The following is a 13,667-nucleotide window of genomic DNA, read 5'->3' as shown; positions in this document are numbered from 1 at the left end:
CTGCGTGTGTCTGTTGGTGTCTGTCAATGGCCTCTGTTTGTCAATGGCCGTCTGTGCATGTGTGTGTGTCTGCGCATCAGTGTCTGTCAATGGCCTTCTGTGTGTGTGTCTCAGTGTCCGTCTGCGTGTCTATCAATGGCCGTCTGTGTGTCTGTCAATGGCTGTCTGTGTGTGTCTGTCAATGGCCTCTGACTGTGTGCGTGTGTTTGTCAATGAACATCTGTGTGTCAGTGTCTGTCAATGGCTGTCTGTGTGTGTTTCTCAGTGTCCGTGTGTGTGTCTGTCAATGGCTGTCTGTGTGTGTCTGTCGGTGTCTGTCAATGGCCTCTGACTGTGTGCGTGTGTTTGTCAATGGCCGTCTGTGTGTCTGTGTGTGTCTCTCAGTGTCCGTGTGTGTGTTTGTCAATGGCCTCTGACTGTGTGTGTGTGTGTGTCAGTGTCTGTCAATGGCTGTCTGTGTGTGTGTCGGTCTGTGTCAATCAGGGCCCGTCTGTCTGTCCGTGTCCCAGCCGGCCCGGCCAGGCCGCGCGCTCCCGCCCGCCTTTGTTTACGGCCCGCAGGCCCCGCTCCTACCTCGGCCGCGCCGGGCGGCTCCGGCTGGGCTGCGCCGCGGCTGCTCCCGACTCGTCCCCGGGCCGGCTCTGCCCTCGGCCCCGCCACCGCGCAGCGCCGCCCCCCCCGCCCCCCGACCAGCGCCGCCTCCGCCCCCCGGACCCTGCCCCGCCCCTCTGACCCCCCCACCCCCTCGGCCCCCGCCCCTCCGACCCCCCCCGCCACCGCCCCCCGAACCCGGCCCCGCCCCTCCGAACCCCCCACCCCCTCGGCCCCCGCCCCTCCGAACCCCCCCCGCCACCGCCCCCCGGGGCACCGGCCCCGCCCACCGGCCAGCGTCGCCTCCGCCACCCCGCCCCCCGAACCCGGCCCCGCCCCTCTGACCCCCCCACCCCCTCGGCCCCGCCACCCCGCCCCTCCGACCCCCCCGCCACCGCCCCCCGACCAGCGCCGCCCCCGGCCCCCCCCCCGCCACCCCGGCCCCGCCCCTCCGAACCCCCCCCGCCACCGCCCCCCGGGGCATCGGCCCCGCCCCTCTGACCCCCCCACCCCCTCGGCCCCTGCCCGGCCCCGCCCCTCCGAACCCCCCCCCCCGCCACCGCCCCCCGGGGCATCGGCCCCGCCCCTCTGACCCCCCCCACCCCCTCGGCCCCTGCCCGGCCCCGCCCCCGCCGCCGCTCGGGGCACCGGCCCCGCCCACCGGCCAGCGCCGCCACCCCGGCCCCGCCCCTCTGACCCCCTCGGCCCCTGCCTGGCCCCGCCCACCCGAATTCTCCCCCCCCCACACACACACACACTGGCCCCTGCCCGGCACCGCCCCTCCGAACCCCGCCCCCGCCACCTCGGACCCTGCCCAGAGCCGTCCCTCCCGAACCCCCTCCTGCCAGCTCGGACCCTGCCCGGCCCGGCACCACTCCCTCCACAGAACCCCTCCACCTCAGATCCAGCCCGGCCCGGTGCCAACCCCCCCCCGAACCCTCTCCTGCCACATCGGACCGGACTCAGCCCAGCGCCACCCCCTGAACCACACAGCCCCCCACCACCTCAGACCCAGACCCAGCTCCTCACTGGTTCCTGCTACTCCCTCTGCAGCTCCCTCCGCACCTGACCCCTGCTACTGCTCCATTCCCCTTCCCAGCATCCCGGTACTGTCCCCAGCTTGGACCCTCAGACCCGACCCTTACTACCCCCCACACCACCTCCCAGCCCCCAGTACTGCCCCCCCGACCCAGAGCCCATTATCAACCCCCCAACACTCTGTCCGGACCCGGTGCTGGATACCACTCCTCTAACTCCTGCATGGGCCCAGCACCCTGGTACCCACCCCCTAGCCCCTGCATAGCCCCAGCACTTCAGTACTGCCCCCCCTCCAGACCCTGCATGAGCCCAGCACCCTGGTACCCACCCCCTAGCCCCTGCATAGCCCCAGCACTTCAGTACTGCCCCCCCTCCAGACCCTGCATAGGCCCAGCACCCTGGTACAGCCCCCCCAGCCACCCCATGAGCCCAACACCCAGTACTGCTTCTCTGGCCCCACAATGGTGCATTGCCAGGTACCACCCACCCAGAGATCTCTGTCACTGCCCTCTCAACCCAGCCCCTGGTACCACCCTCCCCCCTGACACAGCCCCACACCCAGCACTTGGTTCTTCCCCAACGGATACCTCTTCCTGGGCCAATACCACACCTGGTACCACATATCCTGGACACTCTGCCCTGGCCCAGCCCAAGTGCAGAGCCACCCCCAAAATTCCCCACCCAGAACCAGCACCTGGTACCACTCCCTCTGGCTTCCCCAGGCCCCTTTACCTAGTAACACCTCCCCTCCCGCATGGACCCAGCACTAGCCGCCTTGATAACTCCCATGGTTCTGTTTCCAGGCTCCCACTATCTCTCCCCCCACAGCCCTCTCCCTCCTGTACCCCTCTGACCCATTGTTCCCTAGGTCCCTGTCCTCCCGTCAGCTCACTTTTCTTTCTTTCCTGCAAGCTGCTGCAGCCTCCTCCCACAGGCGCCTTTCCCTGCCCTATCTGAATTCCCCTGATTACCTGCCCCTATAGCCCCATTCACCCTCCTATTCCCAGTGCAATCTCACATTCCTCCCTCCCTCCTCTGCCCCACTTGCCGGCAGAGCAACAGAGGCGACTTGCAGGGTGAATAGCAATGGGGCTTGTGCTTGATTTTGCCCCTCTGTGGGGCAGGGCAGGGCTCAACATCCCTCAAAAATTCAGCAGCTGCCTTTCCCTCTGGAGCTGGGTGCCAGCTCTTGTCTGCTTGGCTTGGCTTCCCCACTGAGGGCGGCAGGAGAAGTTGGCTTGTGTGGCACCAGCGAGACTGAGGGGCCCGCGCCGCCCTAGGAGTCCTGTGTGGGCATCGTGGCAGCAGCAGGATCCTTGCACTAGCTAGCAGAGCCAAGCCCCCTGGCTGGCTCCTCCAGGGAGCTAGGGAAAAGCGGCTGACAAGGAACCATGTAAAATCTAGGCTCCTAGGCCTTCTCCGTACAGCACAGACAGCCGTAGGAGGCCCCCAGCCTTCCTGTTCAGTTCCCGTGCAAGTTTCACTTTCTCTTGGTGCTCAGCAAGAGCCCGGTTGTGATTCCTTGTGAGACCTGAGCAGCACATGGGCTTTGCGCTGCCCAGAGTGAGCAGGGAGCCCTGTTACCCAAGGGCTGCACCATCGTCGTCCCCCTTCCTTCTCCCCCGGAGAAGCTGCCAGTGGCAGAGCCACAGCTAGACACACACAGACTCACAGTCCCTTCTCCTGCCTCTGCAGCCTTTGACAAAGGCAACCTTGCCCATCCGGATCCGGTTAGAACGCTCTGGCAGAGATCCTCGACCCTCAAAGCTAGCTAGCTATTCGTCTTCGACCCCCTGCTCAACACGCTCCATTTCTGGGACACGGACAACCACGGTCCCATGGGTGCAGCAGCAGGAGGTGTGCAAACACTACCACTGCCCATAGGGCTGGGTATTCCCCCCCCCCCCCCCGCTCCCCTTGCTCTGGCTCTCGTCTATGCGCTCCTTGGACTACGTTTTGGTTCTGTCTGTCCAGTGCCTGGCAGCGTGCAGTCTGGGCCCCAGACTAGGGCTCCGAATCACTGCGGGAAGCCAGAACGATGACTAACCGGGTTTGGAACAATCGCCTGCATGACAGGGTGCTCCCGCCAGCCAAACACGAGAGAAACGTGCTTCCCGGAGGGAGCGCGGCGTCTTTGGGACGCAGCACTAGTTGTGCCGAGGACTGACGCGTAATGGGGAAGGGGAGGGGGAAGGGAACTTACTGCTAAGCCAATGCAGTAGCAATGAGATCATCACCCCAAATCCTGGTGGTTTTCTGGCTTCCTTAGATCAGCGACAGGCCTTAATGTGCCAGCATCCTTTGTTGCGGGGGAGGGTTCCAAAAGATCAGCTGGATCTTTCCTGTTCAGAGATCATGGCTCACTCTCTCACCAGCATGGGCGGTGAGTATTGGAGGCAGGGGAAGGCGTTGCCTTTGCAAACTGCCAGGTGTGGGCTCGCCCACACTCCGCCTCCACAATGCCCCCGGCTTTAGCATGGCCTCCGGGCTTCAGCCACGCTGAGGCTGTGGACACTGGGGCAGGCGCCCTGCCTGTGCTCCTGGGCAGGAGACTGGGGATGCCCACCAGTCACGTGCTGCATGCCCTCCACATGCTCTGGGGCCAGAGAGGCTCGTGCAGGAGGCGGGAGCCCTGCCCCTACAGTGAGGGCTTGCACGGGGGAGGGTGGAGGCATGCTCTGTCAGGGGCTTTGCTCCGGTGGGAAGTGGGGCAGCGGGCAGATGGGGCAGGGCTGGGGGCGGGGCATCGGGCAGATGGGGCAGGGCTGGGGGCGGGGCATCAGGCAGATGGGGCAGGGCTGGGGTTCCCTGTAAGCCAGTGAGTGGCCTCCTTCATCTCAGTGGGCCGCAAGGTTGTCGTAACCAAGACGGTCTGCTGGGATAGGGTAGTTTTGCTCAGTGCGCTTGTGTACCTAGATGTCGCTGGGTGTGCCATAGCGGCGCTTTGACTGGATGCAGAGGGAGCACACGGCTCTCACCATGTTGTGTGCAATCTGCATGACCCTCACATCCCCTGCCCTGGCTTTACGTGCGTGTCCCTTTTGTAATATCGGCTGGAAAAAAACGATGCAGACAAAACCCAGTGGAATCTGGCAACCCTGCACGTGGGCAACAGTCACAAAATGTCTCATGAGCTACACAGGGAACCTCACTGGCCTGCCTGCGGCCTTCGGGCTACAGGTTGCTCACTACTGCTGTAAGCTGTGCACCTGAGCAGCTACTCAAGAGAGATTCAAATGCCACCTGGCTGATTAGCAGAGCGCCTGCAGCTAGGTCTTGTATTTCCACCAGTGGTGCGCGTTCACTCATGCCTTGGTGCACATCAATGCATTTATTCCGCACATGGACAGAAACAATCAGCTCATGGATGGAAAAGATTATAGGGACATTGCTCAGCACCCAGGCAGGCTGTGGAAGGAGTACCTTGGAGACTGAATTACATGGGAACCACCCTCCAGCACCCTCCAAAGGCAAAATCTTACACTTCCTGCAGCTCCCTGCTGCAGATTCCAATAGATTAGACGCACATAAATAGAGCATCCCCAAATGCAGTAGTGAGGATATCGATTAGGAATGGCGACATTACCAAACTGGGTCAGACCAAAGGCCTGTCTGGTCTAGGGATGAGAAATCCCAGTTAAATGGTTAACAGGTTAAGTGTAATGTTTAACCAGGAAACATGTTAAAGAAGGGGCAGCCGGCAGGGCATTCCAGCCCAGGAGCGGCCCCCTTCTGCCCGCTGTGCCCAGACCAGAGCGGCAGCCCTGCTGCTGACATGGGCTGCTCCGGCCAGGTTGGACTGTTTCCCGCTTGCAGCATGGAGCAGGCGTCTGCCTGCAGGGAATAGGGAGCTGCTCCAGCCCCTGTTGATTAACCAGACCCAGTAAGCCTTGCCCGTTAAAAGCAGGCTAACGGATTAACCATTCACATCCCCAGTCTGGTGCATTCCCTCCGCCCCGCAGCACACAATCCCAAGAGAGGTGAACGAACTCCCTGGCAAGCCGTCGTAGGATAATTTACCCCGTGTAGTCTCCCTTTGGTCTCTGGTACTTAGAGACAGGTGTGAGCTCCGCAACCAGGGCCGGCTCGAGCCATTCCTGCGCCCCGGGCAGCGGGCGCGCGACGCATGCGTGGCTCCGCCCCTGGCCGCACGGCGCATGTGCGGCCCTGCCCCCCGGCACGCTGCGCACCTTACAGCTGCAATCATGGCACCTGATGGCAACTCTAAGGGGCGCGGCGCAGCCGGGCACGCAGCACCCCTTACATCTGCCATCAGGCGTCCTCCATAGGTTGGCACCCCGGGCAGCTGCCCGGCTAGTCCCCCCTTAATCCGGCCCTGCCCTCAACACAAGCTTTCATACCCCTGTAATGATCCCTCGTCCTTACCATGCAGGGCATGACTGCTTGGAGGAGACCCAAGGCAAAGCGGAGCCCGGGGGATGTCACTAAGTACACACGCGGCTGGATGCTGACCCAGCGAGGTCGGTGGTTTCATGCCTTGATGCAGAGTTGTGATAATACAGCCTGGATGCCCCGAAGGCAGGTCACTGGAACTCCAGTAAGTCTGAGTCACCATCAGTGGTTTGGTTTCCCTGCAGTGGGGTCAGAACTTCCTGCTGCGTGAAGTGGGCCCTGGTGTTACGGGAGGAGGGGAGGGGCAGGCAAGGGGCTTTGTCGGAAGGGAAAGAGAAGCCAGCAATCGTTCTGGCTGTTGTGGGCCCCCTGGGCTTCCCAATCCTGGGCCTCTGAGCCACAACGTGCATGGGGGGGGGGCATTGCTGTGCTGCCCACCACCCCGGTAAGCATGGTGCATCTCCACAGCATGGACCCCACACAGCTGGGGACAGGGGATGGAGAGCCACTACTAACCCAAGGCCACAAGCTCCACTGAGAAACCAAACGTGGCTGCCTCGGTGGGACAACCGGAGGGGGGCTTGCCTTCCCGTGTCTGTCACCCAGGGAGACAGGAGGATAATGGCCCGGAGCACAGACGGCGGGGACCGTAGGCAGGGGAAGGCATGGCCTTCCCAAACTGCCTCACCTGACCCCGTCCTGCTCCACTGGAGCCCCCAGACCCACTTCCCGAGTCTGTCGCTGTGATGCCAGGGGCTGGGGCAGGCAAGCTGGTGGCTATGACCACTCTGGCCATGTAGCACTGAGGCTGGTGGCATGGCTGTGCGGGGGAGGGAGGCCTTGCTGGCCAGGGGTGCATGCCTGGGCTATGTCTGTTGGCCAGACCTTCAGAACTGGGGCAGGGGCAAGCAGTGGCTGCGCTGCCCGGCAGCTCTCCAGAGCGCCCAGGCTGGGGGAGGCTGCAGCCTTGTCGCTTGCCGGCTCTCCAGGGCCACGGGAGACTCCCACTGGTTCTCCGGGGCTGGGGCAGGCTGTGGCCATGTGGCCCCCCAGCTTCTCAGGCCTCCAGGGCCAGGAGTGGCTGGGGACACTACCATGGGGCAAGGAGGGTGCCAGGACCTGCAGCCACATGGGGGAGGGAAGGCTGGGCAGGGGCCCACAGTGGCCAAAGTGTGTGTGTGGGGGGGGGGGGAAGCTCGGGCTCTGGTGGGCAAGGTGGGGGGGGGCGCATGCCTCTCCAAGCCATGGGGTCACCTACAGCCTGTGGTGCAGAGGAGGCAGCATTTGCTGAGCAGTTTCTGGATTCCTGTGGCCAGTGCCTTCCGCGACAGGAAGCAATACTCAGTGTGTTTGCTTCTGCTTCAGCGCGCTTGCTGGCCACATGGGATTAGCTGGGCTTTCACTTTCGTTACCAGCCAGGGCTGCACCAGCCTGAGAACTCTGCTCAAGTGAGCTTCCAAGACCCATCCACGGAGACCCACACTCCCGGGACCAGACCTTTGCCTCACACACAGCCCCACTGGCGCCTGCCAGGAAATCCACTGGAGGGAAGGGAGGGAAGATGCTGTGCATGATAAGTATGGTGACCATATTTTCTGAACCAAAATTAGGGACACGATAGCCACGCCCCCTGATCCCCGTTAGCCACACCCACTTGCCACAAGAAGTCCCACCCCTGGAGGTAGAATTCCCAGGGTCAAGATGGACATATGACCTGAATTAAAGGGTGTCATGTGACTCCCTCTAAGAACTCCTCCCACTGTCTTCTACCTATAGGTATGGGTTTGGGCCCCACAGAACCCCCTCATGCAACTGTGCTGCAATTGCATTAACCCAACTTGCATTGCATTAACTGGGGGGGAGAGGCCGGGGGTGCCTCTATTTCAGTGGTTCGCAAACTTTTTGGCCTGTGAACCACCTTCCTGGGCCCCTATAATGTAAACCATTGCTAATGGAAACTCACCGTTAATTACATAATTACACCCGAGCCATTTTGCTAGTGCTGCAGCTAAGGGAGAATGGTTTAAATTATTAAACAAATTAAGCATTTTAACTTTCTCATGTTAGTTTATCAAACTTCATTTTAAATAAACTAAAATATTAAATGTATGTCCAACACAAAAGGTTTCAATGTGTCCTTTGTTTATGACAGGGGTGGGGAGCCTTTTGGGGTTGGGGGGCCATTGACCCACAGAAAAATCAGTTGGGGACCACACAAGTGAGAAGCAAAAAAACTCCAAAACCCCCCCGACTCTCACTGATGTGACCCCTAAAACTGACACCTCACTCCTCTGGAGCTCCAGTCCCACGGAGTGAGGGGAAGAGACGGAGAACTGAGGTTCAGGGCTTCCTATAGGCCAGATTTACTTTTCTGGGGTTCCAGAGTTAGTGGATTTTATGGACCCCCTTAGGTTCTAGCGTGGGGACAAAAATGAAGGGTTCGGTGTGAAGGGCAGGGCTGCCAGTGTGTGGGATCTGGGCGGAAGATGGGGTGCAGAAGGGGGAGAGGTTGCGAGTTCTGGGTGGGAGGCAGGGTGCAGAAGCAGGCTGCGGGTAGGGTGTGTGGCCAGGAGGTAGGGTGCAGAAGGGGGCTGGAGGAGGGTGTCTGGCCAGGAGGGAAGGTGCAGGACCAAGGGAGGGTGTTGGAGCAAGCGGGGTCTTGGCAAGGGGAGGGAAATGAGTGAGGGGGATTGGAGTATGGGGGTCTGGGCATCGGGGGGGATGCTTTGCGCCCTGTTGCAGAAGGGAAAGCCTTTGCACAGCATGCTACTGCTCCCCCAGAAGGGTGGGAAGGGAGCTCGCCCCCCCCCCCACCACGCAGCAGGGATTAGCACCAGCTCCCTGCTCGGAGGGCACAGAGTGGCGAAGAAACCCCGACCTTCCCCGCCAGACCAGGCTCATTGCACCTGCCAAGCCTGAGCACATCCCGCCCTGCAGCGCCTCAGCCAGGCTCCACGCAGCCCCTGCCAGGTCTGAGGCAGCAGCTCCAAGGTGCAGAGGTCCAGCAGCGGCTCTGCTGGGTTTTGCCTTGGACCTGCCCGTCCCCCCCCCCTCCAGCCCCTTGGCAGTGGCGGCCACTGTCACAAAGACCAAGCGGTCCAGAGGAGGAGGCAGCATCGGCATGGCCAGCCCAGGGGCCCCATGAGGCAGTGGGGGGAGAGAGCCGCACGGTGGTGGGGCAGTGTGTAGCATGGTGGCTGGAAACCACACGCCACCAGAAGTCGACCCGGCTGCCCGCTGGCAAAGCTCCAATGGAGCTTCCTAGGCTTGCTGGGCGGGGGGAGGAGGCTGTTGCCCCTTGGTTGCTTCTTCCTTGCAAGCTGGTGATTCCATCAAGGAGTGAAATCTCCAGCAGGGCTTTCTGGGACATTTCACTACTTGATGGGGCACCGGGACAGAGGATTTAAATTCAGGACAGTCCCGGAAAATTCAAGACGTGTGGCCAGCGTAACGCAAGCCATCGGGCCCCTGCTAGCCTAGCCCTGCTGGGGAACAGCTAACGAAAGCCCACGTCTATCCTCAGCATGCCTGGACCCAGGGATCAGCTGAGTTAGTCCACAAGATCACGATGGGACCCCCCTCCAAAGAAGCAGCATGGCCTCTGGGCTTTGGCACCTTATGACTGTGGCACCTGGAGGAAGACATTTGGATACAAAACATCCGGGGAGAAGGGACCCTAACGGAGACAAAACGAGGCTGGTGTTTGCTTCACAGCCATGAAATGAAATAGACATTGGGAGGGCAAACGACCAGCTGCCCAGTTATTGCCAGCACTAGGGAAAAGCTGCCACATCTCCTTGCCAATGGTTGGAAGGCTTTCCGAGTGTCAGCAAAGGCCAGGTCGGAGGGGTTCCCCAATCCCTTAGCTGGTTTCCCCGGCATAGACACAAGCGCTCAGATCAGGTGCATTAGAGGCTTAATCTGTATTAAACAACATGTGATTTTAAACAGACAACACCGGCTGGTTCCCTGAACAGCAACACGTTGCACCAATAAACTTACAAGACCAGACACAGCCCATGGAATGAGCACAGAATGGGACGCCTGTTCTAGACCCCTGCGCTGGCCGCCTTATAACATGGAACAGCCCATGGGGGTGTCATCTAGGTTGGATATTAGGAAGAGCTATTTCCCTAGGAGGGGGGTGAAGCACTGGGATGGGCTCCCTGGGGAGGGGGTGGAATCTCCATCCCTAGAGGTTTTTAAGTCCCGGCTTGACAAAGCCCTGGCTGGGATGATTGAGTTGGACTTGGTCCTGCTTTGGGCAGGGGGTTGGACGCGGCGACCTCCTGAGGTCTCTTCCAACCTTAGGAGTCTATGATCTGCCAATGCCCAAGAAGCAAGAAACCTTGGAGGTGGGGGGATCTCAGCAGCTGACAGACTGGGTCCCCCATTTCCAATGTGCCACTGTCCACATGGAGGAGAGCAACCTAACAGGCTTCAGCATTTGCTTCAGGCTGCCACGTGAAGGGACACCCGTTTTGGGAGCTCTTGCTCTGCCTCTGTGGAAGGCCCAAGCCATTTAGGGAGGGATAGTTCATGGCAAAAGCAGAAACGGGGAGACAGGCTGAGCACAAAGCCCAAGAGATCTTCAGGGCCAGTTACAATGCCAAGCTCATCTCATGCCTTCCTTCCCTCCCCCGCCGCCGGTATCTGCAGGGAATTGGTTACGGTGGGAGTGCCATCTTGCCTTTGCTATCCCCTGCTGAGTTATCTAGACAGGGCCTAATCCAGCCTGCAGTCCCACGCACCAAGGTGAAGGTAGCCAAGCTACAGAACAGCCACGCCGTGGCACTGGTGGCAGGGACGTGGAAGAGAGCAAGTGGGTTCTGGGGTTCCATAAGAACGGTCAGACTGGGTCGGACCAAAGGTCCATCTCGCCCAGGGTCCTGTCTACCTACTGTGGCCAATACCAGATGCTCCCGAGGGAGTGACCAGAACAGGAATCATCAAGCGATCCCTCTCCTGTCCCCCATTCCCATCCTATGACAAGCCGAGGCTACGGACACCATTCTCACCCATGCTGGCTAATAGCCATTGATGGACCCACACTCGAATGGGTCAACATCCTGAAATAAATCTTTCCTGAGCCCTTTCTTCTGGCCTTCAAACCACCCCCACTTCACCACACTCACCACCTGCAGCAAGCTGCCCCCAGAGCAGGACGCACCAACGCAAAGCAGCATCCGACCCTCCCAGAGCAAGAAATGCAAGTCCTCCAGACGTATTTCCACTGCTCCGATGCTCAACACCCCCCACAACACACGTCTCCAGATCCTTGGGTCCTATACCTGCCCGTCACAACATGTGGGCTACGTCTAGACTGGCATGATTTTCCGCAAATGCTTTTAACGGAAAAGTGTTTCCGTTAAAAGCATTTGCGGAAAAGAGCGTCTAGATTGGCACAGACGCTTTTCCGCAAAAGCACTTTTTGCAGAAAAGCGTCCGTGCCAATCTAGACACGGTTTTGCGCAAGAAAGCCCCGATCGCCATTTTCGCCATCAGGGCTTTTTTGCACAAAACAATACTGCATTGTCTACACTGGCCCCTTTGCGCAAATGATTTGCGCAAGAGGGCTTTTGCCCAAACGGGAGCAGCATAATATTTCCACAAGAACACTGACAATCTTACATGAGATCGTCAGTGGTCTTGCGGAAATTCAAGCGGCTAGTGTAGACAGCTGGCAAGTTTTTCCGCAAAAGCAGCCGTGGTGTTCCCCACTCAGTGAAAGGTCTGCGTAGGTGAAGCCAAACAATTACTATACTCATGAATGAACTCCCAGAGAAATGATACAAGAAAAAACTCCCCCTCACCTGTAGCTAAACACACCTCACAAAGCGATCACTCCTGAAGCAATCCATCAGTCCTCATCTTCAGAGGAAAACCACGCAACACCTTCAAAAGATGAGCCCAAGGACTCAAATTCATAACTCTGCTAGACGCTAAAATGGCTGGTTTTACAGCTCATTATAACAACTAGTAACTAACCTACTCTCCTTTGACCCAGGAGTGCAGAACTATTAATTGTCCACTTCACAGGAAGTGGTTTCTTGCAACATGTAACCCCTTATGTTTAACGATCTGTCCCATCGTTAACAGCTGGGACACACAAAGAAGTGCCGGGAATTCGAAAGCTTGTTTTTGTTTCACCAACAGAAGTGGAGCCAGTAAAAGAAATGACCAGACCCAGCCAGCTCTCCCCCATCCTGTCGCTCCTCGGCTTGTTTCCTCTGTTAGGAAAGGGGTTCAGACTTCACCAACAGCAACTGTAACAGCTGCTGCTCATCGCTGCTGTCTTTGTTTCCCCCCAAAAGGACAGTTCTTACCCTCGAAAAGACAGCAGGCCTGGCAGCCAGCGAGTTCTCATCTTTTGGCCGAGCCCTCCCCAGCCCCTTTGGTGAAATATCGGGAAGGGGGCGGTGGCAGGAGAGATAGGCCTGTCGGGGTGTGTCTAGGCAAGTCCCCGAGGACACGCTTGTAGCTGTGTGCTCTCCTCGCTTGCCAACATCAGGCGCCTGGGGCTGGGGATGTGAATGGGTAACCGGGCAGCCCCCTGCTCACGGCCTGCTGCGGGTGGAGGGCTGCTCCAGTCCCACCGGCCCCCACGTGGGGCTACTGGGTCTCAGCCCAAGTGGAACGGGAGCCACAGCCGTAGGGTGGAGCAGCCCCTCCCCCGCCCATCCTCCAGCCCCCCTTCACCCCCCCGCCACCCATCCTCCCCTTTAACCGATTATCCAGTTAAACAGGATTTTACATCCCTACTTGGATCACACATGGCAGCCCAGACAGCACCCATCCCCCATCCCCGTGTCTGGCATGCCTCAGGCCTATTAACCACGACCTGACCGTCTGCAAACATCTCTTCCCACACTGCAGGGCCCAGCCCAGCCCACCGGCTTGAGGAATGTCTCAGAAAGGTGCCGCGGGCTCCCTGTCTGACCTTCTGCCCCGTAGCCGCTCAACGGGCAGGGCCAGCCTGCACCTGGGCCCCCGCAGAGAGAATGAGTACCAGGTGGGCCAAGGGGAACTTCCCCTTCAGCCACCCTCCGTCTACCTCCAAACTCTGGGAACACAAGGTGGGGCTGCAGCCGGCCCCTTCTCAGCCACCCCAGCACCACTTTTGTCCTTTCCAGGGGCACAAGCAGTAGCCACCCTGCCTCTGGGCATTGGACTTCATAAGAACGGCCGTACTGGGTCAGACCAAAGGTCCATCTAGCCCAGTAGCCTGTCTGCCGACAGTGGCCAGCACCAGGTGCCCCAGGGAGGGTGGACCGAAGACAATGATCAAGCGATTTGTCTCCTGCCATCCCTCTCCAGCCTCTGACAAACAGAGGCCAAGGACACCATTTTATCCCCTGGCTAATAGCCTTTTATGGACCTAACCTCCATGAAATTATCTAGCTTCTCTTTAAACTCTGTTCTAGTCCTAGCCTTCACAGCCTCCTCTGGCAAGGAGTTCCACAGGTTGACTACACGCTGTGTGAAGAAGAACTTTCTTTTATTAGTTTTAAACCTGCTACCCATTAATTTCATTTGGTGTCCTCTAGTTCTTCTATTTAGGGGACTAATAAATAACTTTTCTTTATCAGCCCTCTCCACACCACTCATGATTTTATAGACCTCTATCATATCCCCCCTCAGTCTCCTCTTTTCTAAACTGAAAAGTCCCTGTCGCTTTAGCCTCT

The 13,667-nt window shown here is 59.2% G+C and overlaps 1 protein-coding gene across 1 annotated transcript in view; it reads right to left on the bottom strand.

Annotated features, from left to right (window-relative positions):
* The window catches only part of LOC102462477 (signal transducer and activator of transcription 5B), a 52,150-nt gene extending 51,419 nt beyond the window's left edge, over positions 1–731 (bottom strand). The window contains 1 exon segment of the mRNA XM_075911549.1: positions 574–731. The gene's annotated coding sequence lies outside the window, so the exon portion shown is untranslated.
* Between the last annotated feature and the right edge of the window lie 12,936 nt (positions 732–13,667).

This window comes from Pelodiscus sinensis, chromosome 29 (assembly GCF_049634645.1).
Source record: "Pelodiscus sinensis isolate JC-2024 chromosome 29, ASM4963464v1, whole genome shotgun sequence".
NCBI lineage: Eukaryota > Metazoa > Chordata > Testudines > Trionychidae > Pelodiscus > Pelodiscus sinensis.
This window is presented reverse-complemented; position numbering and strand designations above follow the sequence as displayed.